This window comes from Oxyura jamaicensis, chromosome 1, assembly GCF_011077185.1.
Source record: "Oxyura jamaicensis isolate SHBP4307 breed ruddy duck chromosome 1, BPBGC_Ojam_1.0, whole genome shotgun sequence".
Lineage (NCBI taxonomy): Eukaryota > Metazoa > Chordata > Aves > Anseriformes > Anatidae > Oxyura > Oxyura jamaicensis.
The window spans coordinates 102,194,138-102,214,020 of NC_048893.1; the positions used below are offsets into that span (position 1 = coordinate 102,194,138).

At 37.6% G+C, this 19,883-nt stretch overlaps 1 long non-coding RNA gene across 1 annotated transcript in view; it reads left to right on the forward strand.

Moving 5' to 3' along the window:
- LOC118160596 overlaps positions 1 to 19,883 on the forward strand; it is a 179,656-nt gene that overhangs the window by 22,683 nt on the left and 137,090 nt on the right. The window contains exon 3 of the long non-coding RNA XR_004747591.1: positions 16,510 to 16,564. This is a non-coding gene — a long non-coding RNA (uncharacterized LOC118160596). The remainder of the gene's footprint in view (positions 1 to 16,509; positions 16,565 to 19,883) is intronic.

The following is a 19,883-nucleotide window of genomic DNA, read 5'->3' on the forward strand; positions in this document are numbered from 1 at the left end:
TTTTTTTTTTTTTTTTTTTTTTTTTTTTTTTTTTTGTTTTTCTTTTACATAGAGACCTTTCTCTATTTGTGTTTCTACTGGGACCTCTCTCTTTTAGCTCCATAGGTCTGTCCCTTTTTTATGGTATGTGTTCAACTCCTAAACTTTGCTAATCATACAATCATAGAATATACTGAGTTGGAAGGGATCCACAAGGATCATCAGGTCCAGCTCCTGGCTGCACCAAAAGTCATCCCAAAATCAGACGATATTTATGAGAGTGTTGTCCAAATGCTTCTTGAACTGCGTCAGGCTCAGTGCCACAACCACTTCCAGGGAGCCTATCCCAGTGCCCGACCACCCTGCAGAACCTTTTCCTAACACCCAGCCTGACCCTCCCCTGTCCCATCTCCATGCCATTCCCTTGGATCCAGTCACTGTCCCCACAGAGCAGAGCTCAGCGTCTCCCCCTCCACTCCCCTCATGAGGAAGCTGCAGGCCTCCATGAGGCCTCCCCTCAGCCAGCTCTGCTCTGGGCTGAACAAACCAAGGGACCTCAGCCACTCCTCATATGTCTTGCTCTCCAGACCCTTCACCATCTTTGTAGCCCTCCTTTGGACACTCTCTAATAATTTTATGTCCTTCCTATCCTGTGGTACCCAAAACTGTGCATAGTGCTTGAGGTGAGGCCACACCAGCGAAGAGCAGAGTGGGACAATCCTTTCTCTCGATGGCTAGCCATGCTCTGCCTGATGCAGCCCAGCAGTTGGCCTTTTTGGCTGCCAGAGCACATTGCTGACTCATATTCAGCTTCCTGTTGACCAAAACCTCCAGATCCCTTTCCATGGAACTGCACTCCATCCTCTTGTCTCCCAGTCTGTACTTATAACTAGCGTTGCCCTGTCCTAGGTGTAGTATCCAGCATGTGCTCTTGTCATACTTAGTATTATTGGTGATTTCCCAGCCTTCTTATTTGTTAAGATCTCTCTGCAAGGCCTCTCTGCCCTCGATGGAGTCAACCACTCCTCCCTGTTTAGTGTCATCCACAAACTTACTTAGTATACCTGCATCCAAATCGTTTATGAAAACATAAAAGAGAACTAAGCCAAAAGGAAGAGCCTGTGTCACTCTTCCTAATCCTTGTTCCCAGTTTTAGAGTCAAGGAGCCACACTCTTGCCCTGCAGTTAAAAACTAAACCTCATGATATGTATTGCAGCCCTGTGTGCTGTCCATACCACCATTGTAGCTAATTCAAGGAAAGGCTCTCCCTTCCCTTCCCTTCCCTTCCCTTCCCTTCCCTTCCCTTCCCTTCCCTTCCCTTCCCTTCCCTTCCCTTCCCTTCCCTTCCCTTCCCTTCCCTTCCCTTCCCTTCCCTCCATACCATCGGGCTTTTTGATGCTACTGGCAAAACATCTTGTCCATGTTACTATATTGTTGTGGCTCAGCCTACTCTACTGGAAATATATATTTTTGAGATGTTTGCTCCCTTTAAATGATTTAGCCCTTTGAAAATACCTCTGGATTAAGAATTTATGGGAGTATAGTCTACATATATTAGACATATATGTTCCTGATGTAGCTTATCTAGGGAAAATGAAATCTGTTTCTATATATTCCATCTTCCTCTATTGTAGTTAAGTCAGAACAAGCTGCAGGATAGCATTGTGTACCTTGGTGGCCACACAAGCACTTTGTATTCACTGGAGACCTAGAGGTATGACAGCTGCATATAAATATGCATACTTGGAGAGATTCATGGTTGTGTATCATTCTAGGGATGATTGGCTGTAGTGCTGCCACTGCAAATCAATGAGCGTTTTCCTCATTTATCAGCTGCTTGCTTGCTTGCTTGAAAGCAGACAAAATGGTTAAAACACCAACAGCCCACAGAGGGCTCCTGAGTGAGTGAGACTTGTTTGCTACAGCACTCAAAACATTTCCCTGGATCTACAGTAGCTCACAGTAGATGAATTTAGCACTCAGCAGATTAATTTAGCTCCCAGTGTGCTGGATTTAGAAAGAAAAACTAATATACATGAATACATTCTGTTCAGCCAGCATATTTTGTTTTGCAACAATACACATGTCTTATTTGAACTGCAATCTGGTTGGAAAGCATTTTGCGAATGGTGCATTGGTCATAAAAATGAGTCATGCTTGCTCATTTTTTAAAAAGCTTTCATCTAGTGCAGATTAAGGAAAAAAGTATTGAGCAACTCATTTGAAAACATATTGAAATTTTAGCCATCTCTGATGAGTCTTGGGCAGCTTTTTAAGGTAGACTTTGAGGTTGTGTTGCAAAAAATTGGTAGCTGCTTTTCACTTTCTTACCTGTATAGTGTACTAGGTGATGTGTAGCACCCCTGGTCATGGTTACTCCATTCATTTGCCTCATTGCAGGCTTTGTGCAGGGTTTCCTTGGAAGAGTTACCTAATTGGAAGCTGTCTAATGGAACTTGGGAAGAACTTTAGAGGAGGAAAAATTCAGGATACAATTTTATTTATTTATTTCTAAACAAATGTTTTATTACTTTTGTGTAAGGTTGAGCTTTCTTCCTTTAATGGGGGAAATGTCACAAAGAAAGTGGGACTAACTCATGCGTGGTAGCAGACTAGCTTTCTCATTCAAGCAGTAATGCTTATTATTTCAGAGGCCAAGAAACTGAATGAGAAGATACAAATGTAAAATAAAGAATAAAAATATGGGAGCTGAGGACATCATTTGGCTGTCTATATTTAAACATAACGTGGTCAAGAAAATGTGAAAAAAAATGCTACAAAATGATAACCTGGCTTTCTAAACCAATATCCTCAGTAAATGAGTGTCTCATATGAAAGACTAATTCTCAACACATCTTCCAGGGACACTTCTTGATAAATTATTTCCACTACCAGCAGCAGGATGATTGTTATAAAACATTCTTTCTGTCTCTCAACAAATTTCTTTTAAAGGTTTGAAGAATGGGTTGAAGAGCAAACAGATCCTTTCAATTGAGTATGTGTTGTACAGTACAGATTAAATTTACTCAGGAGGAGCTCAGCTGCTACAATAATGGGAACTTTATAGTAGTGATTCCCAATCTTACTTATTCAAAGAACTACCAAACCTTTGGAGGAACACAAACAACCAAAGATATTCGTCTTCAATGTTAATTCAGCGGTTTTCATTCATCAGTATATAAAAATGAAGGAAGACTTTGGATGATGTTTTGTAAGTTGTTTGTAAGTCTTTTGTTTGTTTGTTTGTTTGTGTTTTTGTTTTTCCCCCACTTGTTTGTGCATTGCCTTGCATGTGCAGGGATGCGTATGTATTGTTCTCATATTTTAAATTCTACAGTATTTTTGCAGATTATGTTGCAATACTTTACCATCAGTTTCAGTCAGTAAATTGAGGAGCCCTGCTATGAAGACAAAAGACAAGAGAAGGCTGGAGGCCTGGTTCATATGTCTGCTAGGAGAACTGGATACCAAACTGTAAAATGGTCTGTGCACAGTTGCCCTCTGACTTACATGTGGTACATGTTGCTTTTAGTATGGGACTGTGAAGTGGAAATCTCTCAGACATTATGTGCGATTTTACTGGTTCTCCTGTGAGAAGAGTGAGGCATAACTGTGCTGCTGGCAGGGCACTGTGGGGAGTTGGTGCTGACTCACCATCCCTTCTGACTCCTCTTTTCCAGGAGGAGTGGGAATTTATCATCTGTACATCCTTCTGCAGGAAGAGGAGAGTAAACCAGCACCATCCCTCATGGACTCAGCAAGTCTGGCCAGGGGGCCAGCGCAATGAACTTGGCCAACATCACGTTTATTTGGACCTGGCATGCTCAGAAGAGTAGTAGTATGCAGTGCATAGCTAAATCATATGTCAGGGCCCTGAGAAAATCCATTCCCTGCCTCCCACTGTTGCGTAGCTGTCTTGGCTTGGGGCACAAGTGTCCAGTCTTGAAGAGAGCTGTGTGAAACCTCAGTGGAGCCCACCCTCTTCTCTGAAACTGAATTTTCTCTGGCCCTGCTGCTCCACAGCCCTGCCACTGCCCAGTCCTGATGATATGGGCACCACCTTAACACCAACCCTGTCCTTTCCTGCCCTGTCCCGGCTGGGCCTTGGGCCTGCAGCAGTGCTTGGGGATGGCCAGTCTGTGGCCAGCCCCAATCACCATCCCCATCCCAGCCCAGGTTGCTTCGCTGGAGCTACAGGATGGAGCTGGTTGAGGAGGGAGGCACTGCACTGCGCTGGTGGCCCTGGGCCTTGACCCTGACACCCCACAGCCCCAGTGGAGTAGGGTAGGGTGTGCAGGAGATGGTTCTTTGTTGCAACCCAGAGTGAAACTTGGGCCATGCTGGAGGTGACACAAGGTTTCTCTTAGTCTTTTGGTCCTAGCTCTGAGATTTCTCTTTTTTTCCTTGGCTATATCGAGGCAGTTTTGTAAATAATCGAGTCTGGGAATGCTAATGCTAATTCAAAAAGAAGTAAGCTCTACTGCTAGAATGCCTTTGTAGATATGACAACATTGAGCTTTAGGCTCCACAAATACATTGGGTGATGGTCTTTTTTTTTTTGTATTTAAGCTGTTCTGTTGGTACCCTGAGCTTTTGACCTTGAAGAAAGCAATCCACCATAAGTTTTTTTCTCCACTGCTGTGGGAGGACACCACAGCCTCCTGCTGCTGCGAATCCTTACCTTCCACAGCCCCCACAGTCTGCATCATTCATCTCCTCCTTCACCTCTCAAGGTTTCCTTGCATACTTGGCGATGGCTACAGAGGAAATTAAAGGCTTTATTTCCAGCCTAGCTTCAGATGTCACAAATATGGAGGCCAATTTCTAAAAATCCAGTTCTAAAAACTCCAGTGTTTATTGTTTTCTGTGCTTACCAGCCAAGATCTTCTCCCTGATGTGGCAAAAAACCACCATCTGTAAGATACATCAAGCTGTATGTTAATGTGTTGGTACCTGCAAATGCCATAAGCTAATTCATGGCCTTGCTATGGTTTAAGATGTTGCCAGACTTCATGGCACATAGTGGCTTGTTTTGAATGTCTCTCTCTTTTTTTTTTTTTTTTTTTTTTTTTTTTGTCTTTATTCAGTCTGACCCAGTTTAAGTGTTCCAGCTTGGGACAGGTCCACAAGTTTGGGTAATTTCATTTAGACATACTCTTACACATAATTGGACTTTGTGGCTCTCAACTGTGCATGGAAAAAAGTGATAATATATATTGGAAGAATTAACTTGCCTGTACTGTTGTAACATTACAGGATATCCTCAGTAGTGTAGCAGTATTACTCCTATACATTCTCATATAGAATATTCATTGTTAAAAGATGTGCAGAAGTTAATTGATCTCAAAACTTACTTTTACTTGATCATTACCAAGATATTTAGCTAGTAATACACATTTTCATGACTGCATTAAATGAGTTAGGAACACAATTGGCCAGTTCTTCTCATTACTGTGACTTAAATTTAAGCTGCGTTTAAATTTTAGCGTTCTTAATGTTGTTTTAGTAGTTTATAAATGGTAAAGGAAAAAAGATAGCAGAACTTCAGATTTCCACCTGTGCAAATCTGTACTTTGCCATAGGGACAAGATTAAACAAGTAGTATAGGTACAGTCTAAGTTATTTAAATGGACTTCACATCATCAGGAGTTCTTTTTGTCTTCCCTTGAGAAATTAGTGTAAAGAATATAGACAATAGACTTGGCTCAGGTTGACTTGATCAATTCATAGTGTGTGGACAGTACCCAGTTTGAAGCAAATAGCCTGCTTAATAAACCTCCTGCTATTTAGAGAGAATATTTGTTTTGTTTGATTTATAATAAACAGAAATATGGATCTGGAGGTTGTATGGCTTTACTCCTAGAAAATTGTGTTTATTTATTTATTTATTCTAAATGAGGCACAAAAACATTTTAGATCCCAAAGTTCTACTTGTCTACTAGAAATCAATTTTATTTATTATTATTTTTTTCTATATTAGATGTGGTGTTCAATCTTTGTTACCTTTTCCTCTTCTCTCCCCCATCCCTGCCTCCCACTTCAGCAGACCTACCTGTCTGATACAGATAATAATTTGTAATAACTTTGTCTCTGGCAAAGTTATTTGTGTTTGTACTGGCAAAATCATAGGGGCTGCCTCTGGGTGATATCTCTGTGTAGGCAGTGTTTCTTCATGATACAGTGGGTCTGTCTCTTCAAAATAGGTAACAAACTCCAAAAGTGTTTTGTACATGAGCAAAAATTAAATCTCAATCTTTATTAAAGTTGTCAGGCACAGAAAGTAGATATCGTTGTCCTGAGTAGTTTAGAAATTTGCATTTTTTTCTGCATATTTAATGAAAGCTTTTGTGAAGAGTAGTATGGTATGATGGACCATGTATTCCCAAGGATGATGCCCTTATAGCACAGGAAAAGGGTCCACTTCTTTTTTTCCTCCCAGCAAGGGTCTTCTAATGATCCACTGATTTTATTTTAACTCTGCATGTTGGATGTTGTCTAAGAATTTCAGTGATAGAGCCTGATTGTTTCTAATGAACACCACAGCCTTGGTGTAACCTACCTGACCAATTGACTCAAATTACAAGTAACATACAGAGGTGTAGCTCATGCTGTTGTGCTCAGTGACTGCTGCAGCAGAGCGCAATGATTACATCAGGCAGCAGTCTGAAGAGACAAGATGGGAAGGTCTGATGGAACATGCTAGAGGAAGGCTTCTGAAGAGGAAAAAATATTTCTATATACTCTAAAGTGTTGGTTTACCATGAGTTCATTTTGGCTCAAGTCCACTGCAGGATCTGTAATTCATTTGGTAGCATTGATATAAAGAATTCTGCTAGCATAACTCAAATGTATGTTTTTGTTTGTACAGTTTTTGTTTTTATAAATGCTCTTTGTGATTCTCTTTGGATCCATAGTAGACAGCCCAACAACTACTACATTTCCACACAAAAATCTGAGTTCAGAGAGGTGTAGAATGCAAATAGTTTAATAAGCAAATGTAAAGATAGATGACAGAAGATGAATAGTACTTTTTCACATAAAAATAAACCACAATACAAAAGGTATTCAGAATTAAAGGAACAGGATAGTATTGAAAATAACAGGTTATGTGGTTTCTTTGGAATTCAGTGTAGAAGCCACGCATAACACATTCTCCCTACCCCACCCTCTTTTTTAACTGCATCTGGTAATACCTATAGGGATATCAATTATCATTATATCGAAGACTAAAATTAGAAATGCTTCACACAGCAACATACAAATGGTTTAACAGTTTTAGGCTAAGGGTGTATGTGGGGGAAAAATGCACCCCATTTCTTTGCCTTGAAGCCAGCCAACATAGCTCATCCACACATACATAGATCACTCTAAGGGCAAAAGTGGGAAAAAAAAAAGAAAAAAAAAATCACTTCATGAGGTTTGCTGAATGCTTATAATTTAGGAAGTGGGAGGAATAGTCTGTGGGTTAACATCCTAGTCTAGGTTATCAGAGATTTAGCTTTGGTTCCTGAGTTAGCAGAGATATCCCATGGTTAAGTAGTGTAAGTAGTTTTCCTATGCCTCAGTTCCCCATCAGGTAAAAATACGAACCTTTTACAAGGCTGTTGTGAGGATGAATGCCTAATGCTTGTTAAGTGCTTGGATTATTCAGTAATGAAGGTAGTCTAAGTACCTTGAAGCATTGTTTATGCTGGAATGTGTATAGGTTGTCTCCATGCACCAAGAGCTTTCTCAATTACTTACTCCACTTAGCTTGGAAGACAGTGGAACTAACAGCAAACCTAAAAGCACCAAAAGATCAGCACTCTTCCGAGATCCACTTTTGTCAGAGAAAAAAAAAAAAAAAAAAAAAAAAAAAAAAAAGTGTCTTCCCCTTCTTTGAGGAAGAAACTTCTTTGTGCTGTGCTGTGGCTGGACATGACCTAAGTAGAATATAATCAAAAAAGCTTGGTCTGAGAAGATGATGGGGAAAGAGAGAAAGCTGCTATATCAAATTCTGTGCTGAGAAAGGAGGCAGTGGAAAAGCAAGACAAGCAAGCTCTAGAAATGAGACATCCTCGTGGAGCTCAGACATATAGGGACAGGAAAAAAAAAGTGGAAGAAGAATGACAATGTGGCAATAACAACACAAGGAGTTTTCCTCTGCTAGGTATAACTGGACATAACTGGGGAGCTGGAACAGGAGAGGGAGAATATGTTGGAGAAGTGGGAGAGAGTAACAGTAGCAGCTACTGGTATAGGGATGTCAATTTATTGCATTTAACTAGTGAAAGACTAGTGTTGTGGATGAAGTTGTACAGACAGGGAGGAGATCACAGAAGGATCAAAAATCAGGAGATTTATAGTTTACAGCTAAGAAAAACATTTTGTGTGGGAAGATTTCTACATTAGAATAGTCTGAGGAATAATAATTGAAATACTTATTTCCAGCTGAAAAGCCTCTGAAGTGAACCTGTCTGTGCTACTGGAGAAAAGAAGGGTGCCATAGAGATAACATAGTGTTTTCAAGGGTAAAGGCAGAGGTCATGGTGGAGCTGTAAATTCCACTAGCTTCAGTTGTCTGTGTCAGGCCCCAGGAGGAGAACTCAAGCTGGCTGCATACAGTGAGCCAGGCACTCACATGGGCACTGAAACCACAGCCTTTTCCTTAGTCGTGATAGTGAAAACAGCATTGTAGGTAAGTGCTTGGCCTTGTAGGCAACAGGTTCCTGATGTAAAAATAGTTATGGGTGGGAGATGTGACTTATGTCGAAAACTATTTAGGGGGTGACGAGTCAACAGAAGGGATGATTTAGTCAACAGAAGGGAAAGCAGTGGGAATACTGAAGCTGTACCGGGAGGGATGGACTGGGAAGGGAATTTATCTAGGAACAGATACCAAAATCTTAAGGTAGATAATAATATTTGGGAACAAGTATAAGCACAGAGAGTTTCAGACTGGATTTGGCAGTTTAAGTAGTCACAGAAAACTGTATTTGAGAATTTTAAGGAGTAGAGTTTTTGCTTTGTTTTGTGTTTTTATTTTCTTTACTTTGATAAGGTCTTGCGGTTTCATAGGAAAAAATAGAACATATCTCATCTCATCCTATCTCATCTCATCTCATCTCACCTCCTGTATAGTAATATATTTGGAGAGCATTGTTAGCTGAGGCTTTTTTTTTGGGGGGTGAGCAGTAAACAGAATATAATTTCCTCCAGTTTAGTCACACTAGGAAAAAAATATAAAAGAGCAATTTGGTGTTTAGCTGTCAGGTCTATATACTGTTCCTGTACAAGCCTTATTTAATAAGAATTTAAGTAAATACAAGTGAAGTACTGAAAACATAAAACATCTGGAATACTTTGAAGATGCACTGAAATATAACGTGATTAATTTCTTTTGTGTTAATTATACTTGTTATGAGCTAAAACAGATTCCAGTTTCCACCCATTAGGTAACTTGTGGCTTTGCCATTTTTTGAAATGCAGTTTTCTGTTCATGTGGTATATTTAAAAATGTTAGAAGACAAATTACAAAGCTTAACTGAAATAATGCCAAAAATCTTACACAAGTTATTCTGCTAGATAAATAAATAGTATATGCTTACTGTTATTTTTATTTTTTATTTTATTTTTTTTTTAATCAAAAAGAAATGGTAATGTAATGAGCTAGGGTTGAGCAGGATTTATTTATTTATTTATTTTTTTTTCTCACTGATTTAATGGAATTGCTCTGTGTCTACGGAGAGGTATCTAAGATCAGTCTGTGGGCTGTTACTCCTCTGTAGTATTCTGTATTCAAGAGTACATTTTGCTTTATGCTGCATGGATTGTAGGTGTAGCATATCACTGAGCTTGGATGCTCTGGGATATAAGACATATAAGACAGCTCATTAATGGACTGAGAGTCATGACAAGTTTTCTTATGAACGTTCTAAACCACAGCAAAACAGAAGTTAAAGCACTGTGTTGTTCTTGTCCCTAAGTGTGGGTCTGGAGGAGGATTATAGGATCTCTTTGCCTATTGTGAGCCTTTGGATGTGGGCGTCATCTCCATGAGGAGACACTTTTGACCCTGGCAGCAAAGCTGCAGGGAGCAATAAGAATACAGAAATCTTCTGCTTGCCTACTGAAGGGAAATGAAAGATTTCATTTAGGCACGCCCGGGAGGGTCACTGGGCTGTAGATCTGCTCCAGGTGCCCCATGAAGTAGCTGTCACTGCTTACTAGAAGCTTTAAGGGAGTTTTGGATATGTATACAGATACAGTGGTGTTTTTTCTTCTCTGTTTTTCCACTGTAAAGGTCTTACAGTGCAATGCAACCCATAGTAAGTATATAAAAATTAGTCCTGTTTTAGTACTTTAGGAGAAAAAATACTTTCACTTAAAAGACCTCGTCCTTTATTTAGCAGTAAGTGAAACTACCACCAACAAAATGAAAATAGTTTTGTAAGATTTGCTTTGATAAATTGGGCATTGCTTATATGTTGTAGAAATCTGAATTTAGCAGATCTAAATCCACTCATAGACAGCGAACTCAAAGTGTAGTACAGCACTTGAGTCTAATTTCACCTCTAATTTGACAACTGAGGTGAACTTGAAGCCTTAGAAAGTAGAATAGATCTCACTGAAAAGTATGAAATTCTCTACCCCAAATCAGTAAACATTTACAAGAACCTTGAAGAAGCTCAATTTGTTTAATAAAGCTTCTAAATAGCTCATGTTTGTACACAAAAACCCGTAGGAGAGTTTGTTTCTAGTTGTACTTACATGCTTAATCTAAATGAAGAAAATAGTAAGAGCAGCTTTTTCCCTGTTCAGATCTCCAGTTCACTTTTAGTGGTAGATGAGGTACTGGTAGGTAATTTCTTAACTTTTTTTTGGCATCAAATATGACTTCTCAGTCTTTACAGATTTACCCTGTTCAGTAGGTGATATTCATTACCAAAAATGGATATTTTAAAAACACTGAAGTTCAAAGAACTCCAACATACTCAATAAAACCAAGAGGATTGTGCTGGCTATTTATGCATGCAGTTATTACGTTAATAGAAACAGTCTTTTGCTCTTGAAACATATAATTTTCTTTTTGGAAAATGCAAATAATTTTACTTGAATTAACACTTTTTTTTTTTTTTTTTTAGATTACTTTATGCTGGAGATTTCTGTGCCATGTACTATAACTTTAATCTTGTTTTAGCTGAATAAAAGGAGTAGAACCTGTCTTGAACAAACAAGTTGTCTGTTCAGTTTTGAAGGCAGGAGTGCATCTTGCTAAAACAGTTCAAGCTTTTGCACGCTTGCTGCATTAGGACCTATGAGAAACATTTTACATAGTGTAACAGAGCTTTGACCACTGAGTGAAGTGTATCCATTTAGATCAGACTCAGTGGTCTCTCCTAGGCACCCAGGTGCTGCCACAAAGAGGGCTATCCACACAACCACCAAGCTGCAGTCTCTTCACATGACTGGTAGTGTTCAACTCCAGTGCTGCTTTGGGCATTGCAAGGACTAAGCATCCTCTGCTTTCTCAGGGGCATAAATTAGAGCAGCTGGCCAAAGGAGCATAGCAAACAAAGGATTTGGTCCCTCAGTCTTTGCAGGCTCTGTATGGACAGCCATTCTTCCAAGCAGGTCTGAAGTGGAGAAACCAGAATCTCTGCCTGGCATCACTGCATGCTGAGTAGAGCCATCAGTGTCCTATGGGTGTCCAGGTCAACCTGGCACCCCTTGTTTGGATCATCTGATGGCTTTCTAGGAAGGTGGTGACGCATTCAGAGGACGCATTCATTGCTATGATTTTAATCAGCCAAGTATTTTTGCTGGTGTAACAAGCTGTTTGGAGCCCACCACAGTTTTGTACTTAAAGAGGACATACAACACTGTGCAATGAAATACATGCTGTCCTGAAATGTCTCGCAGCTTTTAGTAGGCCATTCAACTGTGATTCCCCCCACCTCCCCGGCAATTTCACTGCCCCCGAGGCAAACATATAGACTCATAGACTTCTTTTATCTGTTGACTTTATATTCTTACTTGGACTATTTACAGTGCTATTTTTTATGGAAATACCTGAACCTATGACAATTAAACAGTTTTCAGTACTTATAAAAATTCCTTACTTTTAATTAGCCAGTGTCCATTTCTTTTGGCCCTCAGTTCTTCTTTTCCTTTTCCATAAAAATGGGTGTAAAAGTGGAAGGATGAAATTTAAGATTTAAAACGTACATTCCCGTATTATTTCTGCTGACCCGACTTTAGCTTCTAAAAGACTAGGGTGAGAAAAGCAGTTTAATTATCTACAAACAATCAAGAGCTATAGACAAGAACTCCAGTCTGTTGCTTTTAGCTATTGATATGACTAACTCCAGTACTGATGATAGTTTTTCAAAAAAGAACTCCCCAAAACCCAGTTAATGGCTTCTTTTTTTTTTTTTTTTTTTTTTCCTAACCTGTGACTTTACAGGAGTTCTAATACTTCAGGTTTTAAAAATTAATAATGTGGAGCTGAAGTGAAAATAATACTTTGGAAGGGGGGATGAAACAAACTATTTCCTTTTCATCCTTCCCCAGTGATTTGCAGGCAAACACATCCCCAGGCAAGTTCCGAACTTCCATAATTACATTGAATTCCTAGTTAATTGGGCTTTTCTCCTGCTATTGAGTTCTTCCCTGAATAATGCCTGCTTTATAATGATTTGTGTGCAGACAATAAATGTAGAGATTTAATAGGACGAAGGCTGTGGCTCCGTACAAAGATATTTAGCCCTTAACTCTCTATTGAAATCAATACTTTTGCAAATCTGTTTATAAGTGACTTAAAATGAATATGCATAAAAAAGGATTACTATTAAATGTTTAAAGTATAAAGAGAGAATAACAAGGCTGTTCTTTGTAAAGTGACTAAAAATTGTATGTATCTATAACGTTTTATGATTATTGTCTCAGTACATTGGTGCTCTTTATATCTTATTGTATGTGCTCAGTTTGAAAAAAAAAAAAAAAAAGTTGGTTATTGTTTCTGCAGACTCTACCAACAAGTAGGCAAACTTGCTTTGTTTTCTACTCAAACTTTACCATGGGTAAAAAAATAGCTTATCTTCCCCCATCAGACTCATCATAATGCCTGTTCCTCCAGTTGGGATAACTCTTTGTTTATGATTGACTAGCAAGTAAAGAATATAAGTGTTTTTTTTATTATTATTATTTTTTATTATTATTATTATTATTTTTCTTTTAGCAATACAGAGAAAATGGGTAAGAAGGGGTGAGCAATAATCTGTGTTCTGGAAGAGGCTGTGACATAGTACATGAGGGAAATGGAGCTGCTGATGCAAAAAAGCTTCCTTCACCCCCCCAACCCCCCAGCACGGAGTCATGTGTTTGGGGCTTTTGGCTGGTACATGAGTGCTGGTAGCAGTGCCTTCATCAGCAGGGATGGGTGTCCGTCACAGTTCTGGCCAAGATAAGCGAATTGCATCTGGTCTATCATTAATCCACTTACTCTTGCTAGTTTTCATGCGTATCACGTTGTTACAGAACAGCTGACCAAAAGTCTAACAATGAAAGACAGTTTGCTCTCCGATGCTAAACAAAGGTAATTGTTAGGACCACCCCTGATTTCCCTGGTTCTGCTGTGTAACCATGAGTGATTATGTGTGGTGGGATATAGCTGTTGTGGCTGGAGCTCAAAGGCAAAGCTTCTCTTACAATACTATCTAGAAAAGATAGATTCAGCATCAAGAATGTTGGCATTACGTGCAGAAAAAAATAGCCTTTCTCAGGCAGTCAGGGCTTAAGTTAAACAGGTGGAGACAGGTATTTTATTGAATTTCTCACTTTTACAGACACATTTGGATCACTATTCCAACTGATACATAGCAGCATAGCTTCTGGTTATATTTTATTTATTTATTTATTTATTTATTTATTTCTAATGAGGAATTCATTCCAGTTCCTCTGTGTAGAACCTCAGAATAAATGACTATGTGCAGCAAATCTTAAAACAGCAAAGTAGCCACTGTTGAGTTTATCCTATCATCAGTCATCTTTTCATTATTTTTGCATTTGCTCAAGCTAGCTCTCCCACTGTTAAACTGCTGTAAACTTCCCTGCCATTAGCTATGAGCAGAGAAACTTTTTTTTTTTTTTTTTTTTTTTTAACCTGTGTTGACTTAAAAAGCTGGATGAGTCCAGTGGTGCAAACCCAGCAGCAGGACTGTAGCTGGACTTCTGAACACTGTAGCTGGACTTCTGAACACAGAAGATAAGTGCCATGGTAATTCTTTCTGAAATGAGACAGAAGTCCTCTAACACCAGAGACAGGCAGGTGGCTAAGGATATGGTGAGGATATGACCCTTTCAGCTCAAGGTTGCTTAACTCAAATCCTAGCTTTTATATTAAGATAAACTAATCTTGCTGCATTGGAGGTTGCTAATGTAGCCAAGAAGAAACTATATTTTATTAGCAGCATAAATTCTAGGTTTTGCTGATAGTGGAACTGATCTGACAGGGTTTGCAGTTTGTTTATACACTTCCTCACAGCTGGTTGCTGGTACATTCCTGAATTCTCTGCATCATGGTCACTGACTTCCTTGTAATCAAAAATGCAAGGCAGGTACTCATACGATGATTGATCTTCAATACACTGGAAACTGCAGTCTCAGGTGAAAGGCAGAGAGAGGTGATAGAACTTTCTTATTTGTTACAATGGTCTTTTTCAAGAATCTTTCAGTGACATCTTATGGCACTTCCCATTATAGAAGTGGGAAGAGTGGGACTTCATTTCCAGTGTCCAGAATAGAAACTGTTTCTCTAGTCACACAGTTTCCTTGTGGTCAGCAAATAAATTAAGTAGGTACTTCCTGAAACACTGCCAGGCAACTCTTCTGCTGTGTTGGTTTGCAAAGGGGATTGTATGCTCTCAGATATTCCCTGACCTCAGGGAGGAAGGTCTGTGCGTTCCAGCACTGGAGCTGGTTGTGGTTGGCAGCTAACGTGCCTCATAACAGAATTTCTGAAAACTTTTTTAATTCCCAACACTCCAAATTGATTTACTTTTCAAGGAAAGCAGTTTTACAATGTTATTGAAGTGGTAAAGTGGTAAAGTCAAGGTTGGCTTGTGCACCTTGATGTGACCCTCCTCTGCAAATGCAATGTGGGAATTCTTCCTTACTTGGTAACACACTTGTTTTTCATACAGCCTTCAATCTAGGCAGTGAACAGATGGGCCAGCTCTGAGCATTGAGTTTTGTAACAAGTGACAGTCTTGTTCGGAAAGAGAAAGTGGAAAGTATGCAGTGACTGAGAACGTATCAGGACAAGAAAAAGGAGTCTCATGAGAAAGTTGATTAAAGCTCTGCAGAATAAAATACAGTCTTCAGATTTATCACAGAGTTTACATATTGAGGTGTGAGGTGCACTGCATAGTTTTTAGAGCTGGTCAGCAATTGCATGTTCCTCATTTTTGTAATTTCAGTTTGGCATCTAATTTGCAAAACTGTTTGGCATTTATACGTCCAATTGAAACTGTTGTGAGTGGTGCCTGGAATATATAAAGTGCTGTGTAATGCTCAGTCCTATGAAAAACTAGGCCCATGTGACCCAAATTACGTATTCACTTTTCAGCTTGATCCCTTAGCACCAAGTAACTCATCTGTAAAATGGGGACAGTGCTATTCCTGCAAAGGAATTTGCTGAATTTGAGTTGCATGATGTTTGTGCTACAGTCAAAACAGTCATTATTGGAGTGTAGGTAGCATAGCAGTGTAATGCAGTTTTAAAATCAGGATTTCAATACTACTCTCTGAATGTCTCTCCAGTCCACAAATTAAGCAATGAAATTAATACAAACTATCAGTGCTTGAATGTTTTGCATGTCTGTTTGTACAACAAATGAAGAGGAGTTCCCATGGAAGAATGCTGTATGGCTAAGCAATTAGCATCTGTGCCATGCAATACTCATTGAAGAAATAAAAATTGCACTGGCAGCCAAACATTTGGCATTTTCTAAAATTATATGAATCACACTCCAGTCTTAATAATGTTCTTTTCATACTTTGTTTATATGAAATTTTATAGAAAGCAAATGAACTGCATGTATTCAAGAACCCTGAAGAACATTTAATGAGAAGTACATGCTTTTTTCTACGATATGGCCATACTATAAATCTGTGTATGCTTCTAAACAAGTAATGATAGATATGCACATGGCTATTTGAATGAAAAGACACAAAAAATATTACAAACTTTACATTACAGATACATTCAATCTGTTCTGAATAGCACAGTATAGTGAACAATATAGTCTACGGGTTTTAGTATTATTACTTATAAATGTAATCCTGATCTACAGTCAGGACTCTTTTGGGAAAACACTGACTTAATAGATTTTAAGAAGCTTTTTGTTCACTTTGGTTTTGTTGCTGGTAATTTGCATATGATAGTAACCACACTGTTACTAATTTATCTTCAAAACTATGAAAGAAAGAAATCATAATAAAATGTTCTTTTGTTTATTTATTTGTTTGTTTGTTTTTTCCTTTAACAGATTTCTTTTACAATACATTCTCCTCATGCCTGTGAATTTTTCTTTAACTGACCAGGTAAGCAAATATACATACTCATAGAGTTTTTTTTTGTAAATATGTTCTCCAGACAGTAGGCAATTAATTCTGAGAGACTGGTGTTATTTTGTTGGACAAAATCTGAAAAATCTATTATAAAAAAGGTTGAAAATGCTGTTGTCAGTTTACAATTAAAAAAAAAAAAAAAAAAAAAAAAAGTTGAAATCTCCCAAATTATTTAAATTTCAATTAGAAACTCAATTTATTTTCCAGATATGCTTAATTTTATTATTGCTCTCCATTCTTCTTTTTTCTTGTCGTCTTAGTTTCCTCACACTTTCTGTTGATATTTACAATTTACAAATGGATTTCTTTTTTTGCTGGGTGTTACCAGTCTCTCTCTGCCTGGCTGGGTATCAGCATTGCAGACAGGATTGTCTGTTGAGAACTCCAGAGATAATATTTTAACAACAAAGGCAGGAATGGAATAGCAACATTAGAGTGGCTGGTGGAAAGTGGAAGTGACTTTGGAAATTTATGAATGCCATTTCTCTAGAGCAGAACTTAATAAAATGCAACTATGAAATTAATGAAGTTGCTTCTAATGATCAGTTTTGCAGAAAAAAAAAAAAAAAAATGCATACAAAACAACAACACTGGGTACTGAAAAGCCAAGTCAAAGAACCAACTTAAAATATTTCTGTCTATGTATTACTGTCTATAGATTGGTACACTGAGGTCTATCTTTTACCTATGGAATTGTGGTTTGATTGTCTGTCATTGTATGCTGTAGTTGGCAGAAAACACTTTTTTGGCTCTTTTATTGTTATCATTGTTGATTAGATTATGGAGTTGGGTTTATTTGCATGGAGCTTTAACGTGGTTTAGCTTTAACATTACATATACCCAATTTCATCATTTTTTTTGATATTTCTGCTTGAGTGATAGATACCTTTTTGGGAGAGAATAGACTGGACAAAATGAATTAGCGATATATTTCATGTGGACTGTTTTGTTTACAGAGATCGTTTCCCTTAGTTTTAAAGTTCCGGTGAGTTTCAATAGACTCATTTTAGCTATGGTTAAAATAACTAGATATGGACAAAATAAATAAATAAATAAATAAGTGTACTTGGGGTTCATATCAAATCCATTCACTTGTTTCATGTTGTAATGTTCTATAGCTCTAACACTTTATTTGCACTGTTAACCTCATTTTTATTTAAGATGAGAGGTGGTCTCTTATAATCTTATCATTCTATCTTCTTATCATAGGGTTTTTCTGTGGTGCCAACAAGATCTAGAAAGTTTCTTTGAGCTCAATTCACCAAGGAGAGATCTCTTCCCTTTAAATCTTTTCTTGATAATTAACTTCAAACCCACTATACCTTCACATTCATGGATTTTTATTTATTTATTTGTTTGTTTGTTTGTTTGTTTATTTATTTTTTGCAGATGAGTCTGCAATCAGTCTTGTAATCAGGAAGTGAAATCTTGGATTAAGACCACCTAGTGATTTCGAATGTTAATCTTAAGGGCTTCTCCTAGGCATTTCATATTAAATGATGGGTAACATGGGACAAATGATCAAGGAGTTATATTTGCATCTTTCATTTTTCACATCTAGACCCTCTTCTTCTGGATCTTCCACATGTCCAAGTTAGTCATTCTTCCGAGTTTCCTTACTCATGCTTGAAAATAGTTTTCTATTTTGTTCAAAATGTAAGACACAATTATTGACAATAAATAAATCCAATAAAATAATTGTAACAGCCCTAGGAAAAAAAAAAAAAAGAAAGCTATTGACAACCTCTATAATTATTCTTCTTATATAGATGTCTTCTGAAAAGCTTGTCATATCACTTGCTTTTCAAATGTAAATTATAACAAAATTATAATACTTAGACTGATTTAGAATAATAACATTTATTCATCAATATGAAAAATCTCAGAAAATAAATCATGGCTCAAATAACAAATTTAATTTCATTCTTTAAATCTTTGTTTCTCTAAGTATCGTTAATCATTTTTATCTGAAATGAAATTCAATATATTTGAGTAAGATTTATTCAAGCCTTTAACAAAACTAATCATGTTCTTTTATTAAAGTAATGAAGTCAAGTTCATCTGGAGCATCTAAACTGCATTTTTAGTGAATAAACTGTTTTCTCTAACTTCTCTGTACCTTGCCAACCTTCTTACGCCAGCCATCACCTCAAAAGATCACCTAATTCAAGGCTGTAGTTTTCCGATCAAATATATCTGCCAATCAAGGAAATCAATTTTTAAGAAGTTGCTGCTATAAAACATCAGTCCAAAGACAGAGATCAGACCCCAAAAGGAGCTACATAGTTATAAACTCTTTACTGACCTTACTAGCTTTATTAATTGCTTGTCTTTAGTGATGATGAATGTTGCCTTCATAAAGCAGAAAAACAGAGCTACAGTAAATATTTCTGCTCCGTGGACAGAATATCTGTCTTTGTTCGTATTCTACAAGTCTCTATAAATTAATTAGATTACACAGTTTATGAACATGTCTGTGATGAGGTAGAGGGTTTGGCGAAACATGGCTGAAGATGGAGTTCATCATGGAGTTCAGTGCTAACTTTTTCTACTGGTAATGAAATGGGTTCTGATCTGGAACCTTTAACATCTCTCTACCAATTTAAATGTTAATCAAAGTATCTTCAAGATTGTTCATGTTTTTGTTCAACCCCCTGTTCTGTTGTGTTAGTGTGAACAATTGCCTAGTGACTGAAAACCCAACACTGTCAGAGACTAATGTCTCTGACATTAGTGAAACTGAGACCTAGTTTATACAGACCATTAAGCCAGTCAGATTTTTTCATGTTTTAGCCACTATTGTACGTATACGGCACCTTAAGAAACTGAGGCATTGTATTGCTAGTGCAATACTGTGCAATAAAGAAACTTTCCATAGATACTGTCAAAAACTGTTCTTACAATAACTAGCTCTCTGAGAAAAAGCTATATTTTGAAGATTGCAAGCCTACTGGTATTATCTGAGGCGCTGAAAGCCTGCTAAAAGTATGGGTGTACAATTAGTGTACAATTTCTTTGCAGTACACACCAGATATTTTCTATGAGAACATATAAAAATGCAACATGAAAATGATCACTTCATTTTCAATCTACATTTCATGCCTTTTTCTGTTCTTTTTCTTTTCTTTTCTTTTCTTTTCTTTTCTTTTCTTTTCTTTTCTTTTCTTTTCTTTTCTTTTCTTTTCTTTTCTTTTCTTTTCTTTTCTTTTCTTTTCTTTTCTTTTCTTTTCTTTTCTTTTCTTTTCTTTTCTTTTCTTTTCTTTTCTTTTCTTTTCTTTTCTTTTCTTTTCTT